The sequence below is a fragment of the Salvelinus sp. IW2-2015 genome, linkage group LG18 (assembly GCF_002910315.2).
Source record: "Salvelinus sp. IW2-2015 linkage group LG18, ASM291031v2, whole genome shotgun sequence".
In the NCBI taxonomy this organism is placed as follows: domain Eukaryota; kingdom Metazoa; phylum Chordata; class Actinopteri; order Salmoniformes; family Salmonidae; genus Salvelinus; species Salvelinus sp. IW2-2015.
The window spans coordinates 20,253,870-20,265,188 of record NC_036858.1 but is presented as its reverse complement, the minus strand read 5'-3'; positions in this window follow the sequence as shown (position 1 = coordinate 20,265,188).

Sequence of the window (11,319 nt, the reverse complement as noted above, 5' to 3'; positions counted from 1 at the left end):
TTGAAGCAAGCTTCCAGGAAATTGGAACGGAAATGGCGCCACACCAAACTGGAAGTCTTCCGACTAGCTTGGAAAGACAGTACCGTGCAGTACCGAAGAGCCTCACTGCTGCTCGATCATCGCTACTTTTCCAACTTAATCGAGGAAAATGAACAATCCAAAATTTCTTTTTGATACTGTTGCGAACTACTAAAAAGCAGCATTCCCCAGAGAGGATGGCTTTCACTTCAGTAGTAATAAATTCATGAACTTCTTTGAGGAAAAGATCATGACCATTAGAAAGCAAATTACGGACTCCTCTTTGAATCTGCGTATTCCTCCAGGGCTTAGCTGTCCTGGATCTGCACAGCTCTGCGAGGGCCTGGGATCGGGAGAGACTTAAGTGTTTTAGTACTTATCTCTTGACACAATGATGAAAAAATCATGGCCTCTAACCTCCAAGCTGCATCACTGGATCCTATTCCTAATAAACTGCTGAAGGAGCTGCTTCCTGTGCTTGGCCTCCTATGTTGAACATAATAAACAGCTCTCTATCCACGGATGTGTACCAAACTCACTAAAAGTGGCAGTGATAAAGCGCTCTTCTTGAAAAAGCCAAACCTTGACCGGAAAATATAAAAAACTATCGGCCTATATCGAATCTTCCATTCCTCTCAAAAATTTTTAGAAAAAGCTGTTGCGCAGCAACTCACTGCTTTCTGAAGACAAACAATGTATACGAAATGCTTCAGTCTGGTTTTAGACCCCATCATAGCACTGAGACTGCACTTGTGAAGGTGGTAAATGACCTTTTAATGGCGTCAGACCGAGGCTCTGCATCTGTCCTCGTGCTACTAGACCTTAGTGCTGCCTTTGAACCATCGATCACCATATTCTTTTGGAGAGACTGGAAACCCAAATTGGTCTACATCGAACACAGTGTCTGGCCTGGTTTAGATCTTACCTGTCGGAAAGATATCAGTTTGTCTCTGTGAATGGTCTGTCCTCTGACAAATCAACTGTACATTTCGGTGTTCCTCAAGGTTCCGTTTTAGGACCACTATTGTTTTCACTATATATTTTACCTCTTGGGGATGTTATTCGAAAACATAATGTTAACTTTCACTGCTATGCGGATGACACACAGCTGTCATTTCAATGAAACATGGTGAAGCCCAAAATTGCCCTCGCTAGAAGCCTGTGTTTCAGACATAAGGAAGTGGATGGCTGAAAACTTTCTACTTTTTAAACTCGGACAAAACAGAGATGCTTGTTCTAGGTCCCAAGAAACAAGAGATCTTCTGTTAAATCTGCCATTCATCTTGATGGTTGTAAAGTCGTCTCAAATAAAACTGTGAAGGACCTCGGCGTTACTCTTGACCCTGATCTCTCTTTTGACGAACATATCAAGACTGTTTCAAGGACAGCTTTTTTTCCATCTACGTACATTGCAAAATCAGAAATTTTCGTCACAAATGATGCAGAAAAATTAATCCATGCATTTGTTACTTCTAGGTTAGACTACTGCAATGCTCTACTTTCCGGCTACCCGGATAAAGCACTAAATAAACTTCAGTTAGTGCTAAATACGGCTGCTAGAATCCTGACTAGAACCAAGAAATTTGATCATATTACTCCAGTGCTAGCTTCCCTACACTGGCTTCCTGTTAAGGCAAGGGCTGATTTCAAGGTTTTACTGTAACCTATAAAGCGTTACATGGGCTTGCTCCTACCTATCTTTCCGAGTTGGTCCTGCCGTACATACCATACGTACGCTACGGTCACAAGACGCAGGCCTCCTAATTGTCCTAGAATTCTAAGCAACAGCGGGAGGCAGGGCTTTCTCCTATAGATCTCCATTTTTATGGAACAGTCTGCCTACCCATGTGAGAGACGCAGACTCGGTCTCAACCTTTAGTCTTTACTGAAGACTTATCTCTTCAGTAGGTCATATGATTGAGTTGTAGTCTGGCCCAGGAGTGTGAAGGTGAACGGAAAGGCTCTGGAGCAACGAACCGCCCTTGCTGTTCTGCCAGGCCGGTTCCCCTCTCTCCACTGGGAATCTCTGCCTCTAACCCTGTTACAGGGGCTGAGTCACTGGCTTGCTGGTGCTCTTCATGCCGTCCCTAGGAGGGGTGCGTCACTTGAGTGGGTTGAGTTACTGACGTGATCTTCCTGTCTGGGTTGGCGCCCCCTTGTTTTGTGCTGTGGTGGACCTTTGTGGGTTATACTCGGCCCTTGTCTCAGGATTGTAAGTTGGTGGTTGAGGATTTCCCTCTAGTGGTGCGGGGGCTGTGCTTTGGCAAAGTGGGTGGGGGTTATATCCTTCCTGTTTGGCCCTGTCCGGGGTTTCTTCGGATGGGGCACAGTGTCTCCTGACGCTCCTGTCTCGGCCTCCAGTATTTATGCTGCAGTAGTTTTATGTGTCGGGGGGCTAGGGTCAGTTGGTTACCTGGAGTATCTCCTGTCTTATCAGTGTCCTGTGTGAATTTAAGTATGCTCTCTCTAATTCTCTCGTTCTCTCTTTCTCTCTGAGAACCTGAGCCCTAGGACCATACGTCGGGACTACCGGGCATGATGACACCTTGCTGTCCCCAGTCCGCCTGGCCTTGCTGCTTTTCAGTTTCAACTGTTCTGCCTGCGGTTACGGCACCCTACCTGTCCCAGACCTGCTGTTTTCAACTCTTAATGATCGGCTATGAAAAGCACTGAGATTTATTCCTGATTATTATTTGACCATGCTTGTCATTTATGACCTTTTGAAAATCTTGGCGCTCTCTAATTTTCTTCTTCTCTCTTTCTTTCTCTCGGAGGACCTGAGCCCTAGGACCATACGTCGGGACTACCGGCCGTGGTGACTCCTTGCTGTCCCAGTCCGCCTGGGCTTGCTGCTATTCCAGTTTCAACTGTTCTGCCTGCGGTTATGGAACCTACCTGTCCCAGACTGCTGTTTTCAACTCTTAATGATCGGCTATGAAAAGCCAACTGAGATTTATTCCTGATTATTATTTGACCATGCTTGTCATTTATGAACATTTGAAAATTTGGCTCTCTCTAATTTTCTCCTTCTCTCTTTTCTTTCTCTCGGAGGACCTGGGCCCTAGGACCATGCGTCGGGACTGCCGCCCGTGGTGACTCCTTGCTGTCCCCAGTCCGCCTGGCCTTGCTGCTATTCCAGTTTCAGCTGTTCTGCTGCGGTTATGGAACCGCCACCTGTCCCAGACCTGTTGTTTTTCAACTCTTGATGATCGGCTATGAAAAGCCAACTGAAAATTATTCATGATTATTATTTGACATGCTTGTCACTTATGAACATTTTTGAACATCTTGGAATAGTTCTGTTATAATCTCCACCCGGACAGCAGAAGAGGACTGGCCACCCCTCATAGCCTGGTTCCTCTCTTGTTTCTTCCTAGGTTTTGGCCTTTCTAGGGAGTTTTTCCTAGCCACCGTGCTTCTACACCTGCATTACTAGCTGTTTGGGGTTTTAGGCTGGGTGTCTGTACAGCACTTCGAGATATTAGCTGATGTACGAAGGGCTATATAAAATAAAATTGATTGATTGATTGATTGATTGATTACGCACACCTGTTAATCATTATGATTCACACCTGGACTTCATTACCTTCATCATTTCCTCCCCTTTTATGTCACTCCCTTATGTTTTCTCACCAGTTCGTATTATTCTTGTGTACCAGCTTATGGTACTTCCACATGGAATTGTTTCRTTCCTGGTTTTGTTGTTTTATTAAACCTTTCACCTGCACCTGCATCCCAACTCACAGCTCCGTTATTACAGTCGGGACAAGTTGTAGTCTTTCAAGACAGCGAAGCTCGCTTTGCACACTAAGCACACAGCTTTCCCTGATAGTCACCCAATAGCTTTACATTATTTAACCCATCCAACGATGACAGATCCTATATGCCTATGTGAACCGTCTGCGGTGGGCATAAGCCCTAAATCAAAGTCGTTTTTCAGTCCAGCCTCCATCGGGTCAGATGCATCATTTTCAGTAGGCCTATGGATGCATTACCATTTTACAGACACCACTGATTTAGGGACGGAAATCATAGAATACTGCATAAACACCGTCCTCAATCATTAATTTCACTAAATGCATAGGCTACACTTTTCGTCTGTTCAATAGTAGCTTTTTGGTATCGTAGGCTAATTGTCCAGTCAAAGTAGCCTATACTTGTACTAAACATTTCCCTGACAATCAAGGTTAGGCTACTGCAAAAATAACAACTTGTGAAATCGCTGGAAAGTAATTTATCTGACGGCGCGCCCTTGCATTGTAACTACATAGTAGCTACATATTTTTTATAAACATTCAAAACCATAGCCTAATAGCATTGCAAACTTGGTTGTGGAACTGTGAGGTACTTTCCCCCAGGACTGTCCCTGAATATGATGCCGTCCAGGAGAGACCGACCATCAGGTCTTTACTGATGTTTGCGCATCGGAGAGTTTCAAAGGACACATCATATGCTCATTGGTCCGTGGACAGAACTCAGTTTATATATCACTCCTAATTATTGATGAAGCTTATAGGCTCATCATAAATGGGCAGATCCTGACAAAAGCAAAACTAGAAACTGTTTCCTGTGACGTGGTAAGGTTGGATCCAGGTGCAGAGAAGAGACCAGAAAAGGAATCTGTGGTTAAGGATAAACATAATACCTTACTGAGAAACGGTAGCTGCAGGATCACAGTACACTTGAAAAAACAACAAACACTAAGTCTCGAAAACTCACTCAGGAAAAGAACGCACATGGTAAACAATTCAAGCTTCTGCAAAGGACGACAGAAAACCCACCTCTTTTAACAGGGAAATTATAATGAGTAAATTGGACATACATGAGTGTCGTTAATGTCTCTAGGACGGTCTCTGGCGCCCTCTGGTGCCAGGTGGGACCATGACATCTCCATGGGTCATGACCACTGTATATGATCATTGGTCACAACGCACAAATTTCACCACACCGTGGCTGCCTTGCCATAATTAAATGCCCCTATAATGGAATATCGAAGGACATTCATGCTTTCCTGTAAAATTGAGTACTTACTTTGTCTAAGCTCGTAGGCACTGAAGCTTGTTGTGATCAGTTGCATGTTATTGAGCCTATCCACAATGGTATAGGCTACAGGTCAAAGTGCTTAAGGTTGTAAAAGTGTCTGTCTCACTGACCCAAGCCAATCTGGACGGCACATAACCCACTACAGTGACTGTCAATCATCAAATCCTTGGAATGAGAAACTATTTTTGATGTAATTTTTTATAATGTTTTTCTGTTCATTCGATTTCATATACAGATCAAAAACATGATGAATGACCCATTTATAATTGTCTGTGTTGTCAGGAAGCCACAACTATTAATTGACCAAAACGTACGGTTTATGGGTTGAACCAGAACCGATAATAAAAAACACAACATTTGAATAATCAAATCATTATTCTGTTTCTCATTATTAATTCCTTTAGACAATAAAAACAAAAAACGTATTTATTTTTTTCAGATTCAAATAAAATAAATGAGGAATGGCCCTTTAGTCATTTTTTATCTTGTCATGTAATAGGAAATATTAATTTGCCATAAAGTACATGCACCAATCAGAATCACCATAATCACCATTATAATCATTGGTCAGTACTAGGAATGAAGTAAAACCACAACTCCAAATCCCCATCCATGGCTAATTTAGGAAAAGGACAATTTTAGCTAGCCACCGGAGGACAACAACACAACTAGATGCAACATTTCAAGTTGTTTCTGTCAATGACATATTTCTCTAGATGCGATGTGACAGGAGTGAAGCAAAATCCAAACTGGCTTCCCTTGACACTTTTTTTTGGTGTGCCAGGACCATTCACAGTGTTAGGTTCTTATTTTCAGAGTAAATAATTCACGGACACTAGAGAAGCTTAACCAAGTTTAATTCTTCCCAAAGGGTCGACACAGCTGTAATTCAGACAAACAAAATTTCACACAAGCACTGATATTTAACCCTTTCTCGTAGGCTGAGTCCCCTCCTCCACATATGAACAGCCAATGCATCTCTGTTGCTATACAGAACCTTAGTTATATCTGTTCTTCCYCACTTCATCTACCCTGACCTCTACCCCAAAGTGCTTACTCCTCCCCAACTCAAGGCTGTCATGGTTATTGATACTAGACGGTGTCTCTTCTCCTCCCAGAGGATCCCTGATGGCTAACAATAACATATCCTGACATAATGTAAATGTTATACATTACCCTCTCTCCCTCAGTGACATTGTTAGGTTCCAAGATCTCCACCCAGTCTCCCCTACACATTCCAAAGCCATCTGACTCCTACAGATAACCATTAACTTCTGATGTAGCAACCATTCTCTATCATCCCTCAGATAGTATAATATTACCTCTGATCTATCATGTCTCTAATATAGAGTATATACAGTTGAGCTCACTCAGTTTAGCTCAATGCTGATTGTCTATTATTTAATTTCAAAAATTATCAAGGGAGGCCAAATGCTCGCTGGCTTCCCTTGCATCAAAAGCTACAGGCGGCAACAATGTCATACTCTGTTTGACCAGACAGCATCAGATAGATAACCTACACATACAGAGAAAGAGGGGCGCTGTTTCGCGAACTCGGATGCTTTCTCCGGTGAGACACATTCAGCCTCTTGCGAATTGAAGGAAAATTATAAAAACACAGAGAGACGAAAGATAAATTATTTTAAATGTTTTTATTTTATTTATTTTTCGTACATTTTGGTGGGAAGCCTGGATTCCCTTGACATACACCTACCCTAACAGACTGGCCTCAGAGCCATACAAAACATACGTATTTCTGAGCACCTCCAAGATGTATGATACCTACTAATAGTTACTTTTGACAGAAATCAAAGTAGAGAGGTTGGTCGGAGGATGAGTGGGCTTAATCTTGTTGTCACAGATCCCTCCGGAACATTCATCACGTGTAACAGTTTACCTTCCGTCCCTCTCCTCGCCCCTACCTGGGATCGAACCAGGGACCCTCTGCACACATCTACAACTGCCTCCCACGAAGCATCGTTACCCATCGCTCCACAAAAGCCACAGCCCTTGCAGAGCAAGGGAAACAACTACTTCAAGGTCTCATAGCAAGTGACGTCACCGATTGAAATGCTATTAGCGCGCACCCCGCTCACCATTTCACATCGGTTACACTCATCACCCTTTTGACCTGTCTCTTATACACATCTAGATGTGTATAAGAGACAGCCCTTACCTGGGGCTCGAACCAGGGACCCTCTGCACACATCTACAATTGCCTCCCACAAAGCATCGTTACCCATCGCTCCACAAAAGCCACAGCCCTTGCAGAGCAAGGGAAACAACTACTTCAAGGTCTCATAGCAAGTGACGTCACCGATTGAAATGCTATTAGCGCGCACCCCGCTCACCATTTCACATCGGTTACACTCATCCCCCTTTTGACCTCCTCTTTTTCCGCAGCAACCAGTGATCCGGGTCAACAACATCAATGTAACAGTATAGCTTCTGTCCCTTTCCTCACCCTTACCTGGGGCTCGAACCAGGGACCCTCTGCACACATCTACAATTGCCTCCCACAAAGCATCGTTACCCATCGCTCCACAAAAGCCACAGCCCTTGCAGAGCAAGGGAAACAACTACTTCAAGGTCTCATAGCAAGTGACGTCACCGATTGAAATGCTATTAGCGCGCACCCCGCTCACCATTTCACATCGGTTACACTCATCCCCCTTTTGACCTCCTCTTTTTCCGCAGCAACCAGTGATCCGGGTCAACAACATCAATGTAACAGTATAGCTTCTGTCCCTTTCCTCACCCTTACCTGGGGCTCGAACCAGGGACCCTCTGCACACATCTACAATTGCCTCCCACAAAGCATCGTTACCCATCGCTCCACAAAAGCCGCAGCCCTTGCAGAGCAAGGGGAACAACTACTTCAAGGTCTCAGAGCAAGTGACGTCACCGATTTAAACGCTATTAGCGCGCACCCCGCTAACCATTTCACATCGGTTACACACTCACACCTATCCCCTATTCCCACTGATTAGTATTTGTATATATGTGCCCATTGGTTTCCATGGTCTTGTCGATTATTGTTACAATGTCCGTTGGTGCGTGTGAGTACCTGTGCTGTGTGTTTTTGGGATTTCGTGCCCTTGTGGATTCCGCAGATGATTACGGGTCTTGTCCCGTGTGATAATCATTGTGCGTGTGTGTTATTTATTTGAGGTACTCCTCGATCTTTTGTTTGGGTTTCAATCCTGTGTTTTTGTATAGTGCTTGTTTGGTCTTAGTCCCCATGCCCTTACACGCCGTCATTTGGGCTTAATAAAAAACCCTATTACGCATTCCTGCTTCTGTCTCCCGATCCTTCATGCCAACGTGACAGGTGTGGTAAAATGTGCAAGTTATGACCAATGACATATGATAAGGTACATCCTCCAATTCGTGTGCTATTGTGCGACCGGGTAAGACGTATGAAACTATACATCCTATAATTCGTATGATATTGTACGATCGCTTTTCCATTCATAATGTAACCTAACTCCAATAAATGGAACGTTATAGATTTACAATACCAGTCAAAAGTTTGGACAAACCTACTCATTTCAGGGTTTTCTTTATTTGTACTATTTTCTACATTGTGGAATAATAGTGAAGACATCAAAACTGTGAAATAACACATATGTAATCATGTAGTAACCAAAAAAGTGTTTGTGATTCTTCAAAGTAGCTACTCTTTGCCTTGATGACAGCTTTGCACACTCTTGGCGCGATTTCATGTTTTTTTTTCAAGAAGGATGTTAGGCTACATGCAACTATCATGTTGTATACAACCGACATGATTGAAATTTTCCTACAAACTTTATTGTCCGTTGTAACAGTATTGCAAACATAAGCACGACACAGAGACAGTCTCGCGATATCATGTTCTGCTTAGCTACTGAGTTGCATGCAGCTATTTAGGCAAGCATACACAGGCAGACACAGACAAGCACAAAAAAAGAACAAAAATAAAAAAGACAGGCTCTCAAAATAGCGATTGAAGGTTATTTTCTCATCATCGTTGCAAACATTGGCTAGTTCTTTTTTTCAGCAACTCTCGCTACGATATGGCATCATAACTATGAAAATTATCATCACAAATAGTACAAACAACGTAAGGAATAATAGCGCACCAGGCGATGCAAAAAGAACTCGCCAATTGACCGATACACGCTCCGCTTGTCATGGCCGTCGTCTAGGTGGAAATGACCAGACCAAGGTGCAGCGTGGTGAGCGTACATTTTATTTTATTTAGAATGTTGCCAACAAAACAAGAAACAAAGAAACGACCATGAAGCTTACTAGGGCTATAGTGCCACTAACAAAGTCAACTACCCACAAACACCAAAGGAAAAAAGGCTGCCTAAGTATGATTCCCAATCAGAGACAACGATAGACAGCTGTCCCTGATTGAGAACCATACSCGGCCAAAACATAGAAATATAACACATAGAATGCCCACCCTAATCACACCCTGGCCTAACCAAAATAGAGACTAAAACCCTCTCTATGGTCAGGGCGTGACACCGCTGTATAGAACTTTGGCTGCCCAGAGGTGGAAGCCTACTTGTGCGGCACTTGCATGATCATTGAGAAGCAAAAAATAGTTAGTAGGTCTGTGTGTGGTTAAAACAAATAGGTATTAGTTATATTTATCGAGAGAGAGAGAGAGAGAGAGAGAGAGAGAGAGAGAGAGAGAGAGAGAGAGAGAGAGAGAGAGAGAGAGAGAGAGAGAGAGAGAGAGAGAGAGAAGAGAGAGAGAGAGAGAAGAGAGAGAGAGAGAGAGAGAGAGAGACGAAGAGGAGAGAGAGAGAGAGGAGTCATTAGCAGATGAGCTCCTGTCACACCCTGATCTGTTTTACCTGTCCTTGTGCTTGTCTCCACCCCCTCCAGGTGTCACCCACCTTCCCCATTATCCCTGGGTATTTAAACCTGGCACTGTTGGGAGAAGTGACTCTGAATTTACAATGGCTAGCCCAAGTCGTTATTATATACAATTTTTCTTTGTGCTTTGCTATTTCGCTATTTGCCTCATGACTCCTGCATGATTTCTTTACCCAACTGTGGGACAGACTATGTTTGTTGCCACACTCGGGAATATGATCTTGTTGTCATCTGATGCACATTCAGATGTCATAAATCAGCACTGCAAGCTCTCCCTGTCCTATGCCATGCCTTGATTGTATTACTGTTGATGATATCTGGAAATGTGTATGTACACCCTGGCCCATCTACAGTTGCTAGCCCTAATTCTGACTTGTGCTCTGATATCTGCTTCACTGATTTCTGCTCTCGTAAAAGCCTGGGTTTTCTGCATGTTAACACCAGAAGCTTATTACCTAAAATGAATGAATTGAAAGTGTGGGTTTACAGCTCCAATTCAGATGGGTTGGTCATTACTGAGACGTGGTTAAGGAAGAGTGTTTTGACATTAACTGATGTCAACCTTTCTGGTTATAACCTTTTTCGGCAAGACAGATCTTCCAAAGGTGGGGGAGTGGCAATCTTTACCAAGGATGACCTTGGCACCTTCAGTGCTTGTTTTTTCCCACCAAGTCTGTCCCCAAACAATTTGATTTGCTGGTTTTAATACTAAACTTTCAAATAGCTCTTTGTTGACTGTTGCTGGGTGCTATTGTCCTCCATCACCACCGGCCTGTACCCTACCTGCCCTAAGCTCTCTCCTGGCCCCTTACACTAAGTCTGAATTTGTCCTGCTTGGTGACCTAAACTGGGACATGCTTAAACCACCTGACCAAGTCCTAAAGCAATGGGACACCCTAAATATTTCTYAGATTATTACAAATCGAACAAGGTATGACTCCAAACACCCAGAAAAGGATACTCTCCTCAATGTTATCCTCACAAATAATCCTGGTGGGTATCAGTCTGGTGTTTTCTGTAATGACCTTAGTGATCACTGTTTTACAGCCTGTGTTCGTAATGGCTGCTCAGTGAAACGACCTGTCCTGATTTGTCATAGATGCTTGCTAAAAAACTTTAATGAGCAAGCCTTCCTTCATGAACTGGCCTCTGTAAAATGGTATAGAATCAGCTTCATGCCCTCTGTCAAAGACGCTTGGACCTTCTTTTTTGAATTTTTCAGTGGTATTGTCAACAAACCCCATAAAGAAAATGAKAATTAAAAACAGGTTCAGCCCCTGGTTCGACCGTGATCTTGCAGAGTTACTCCACCTCAAGAATTGCATTTGGGGAAAGGCTCCGCACACGCATACTCAGGCTGACTGGCAATCGTTCAGGCAAATGAGA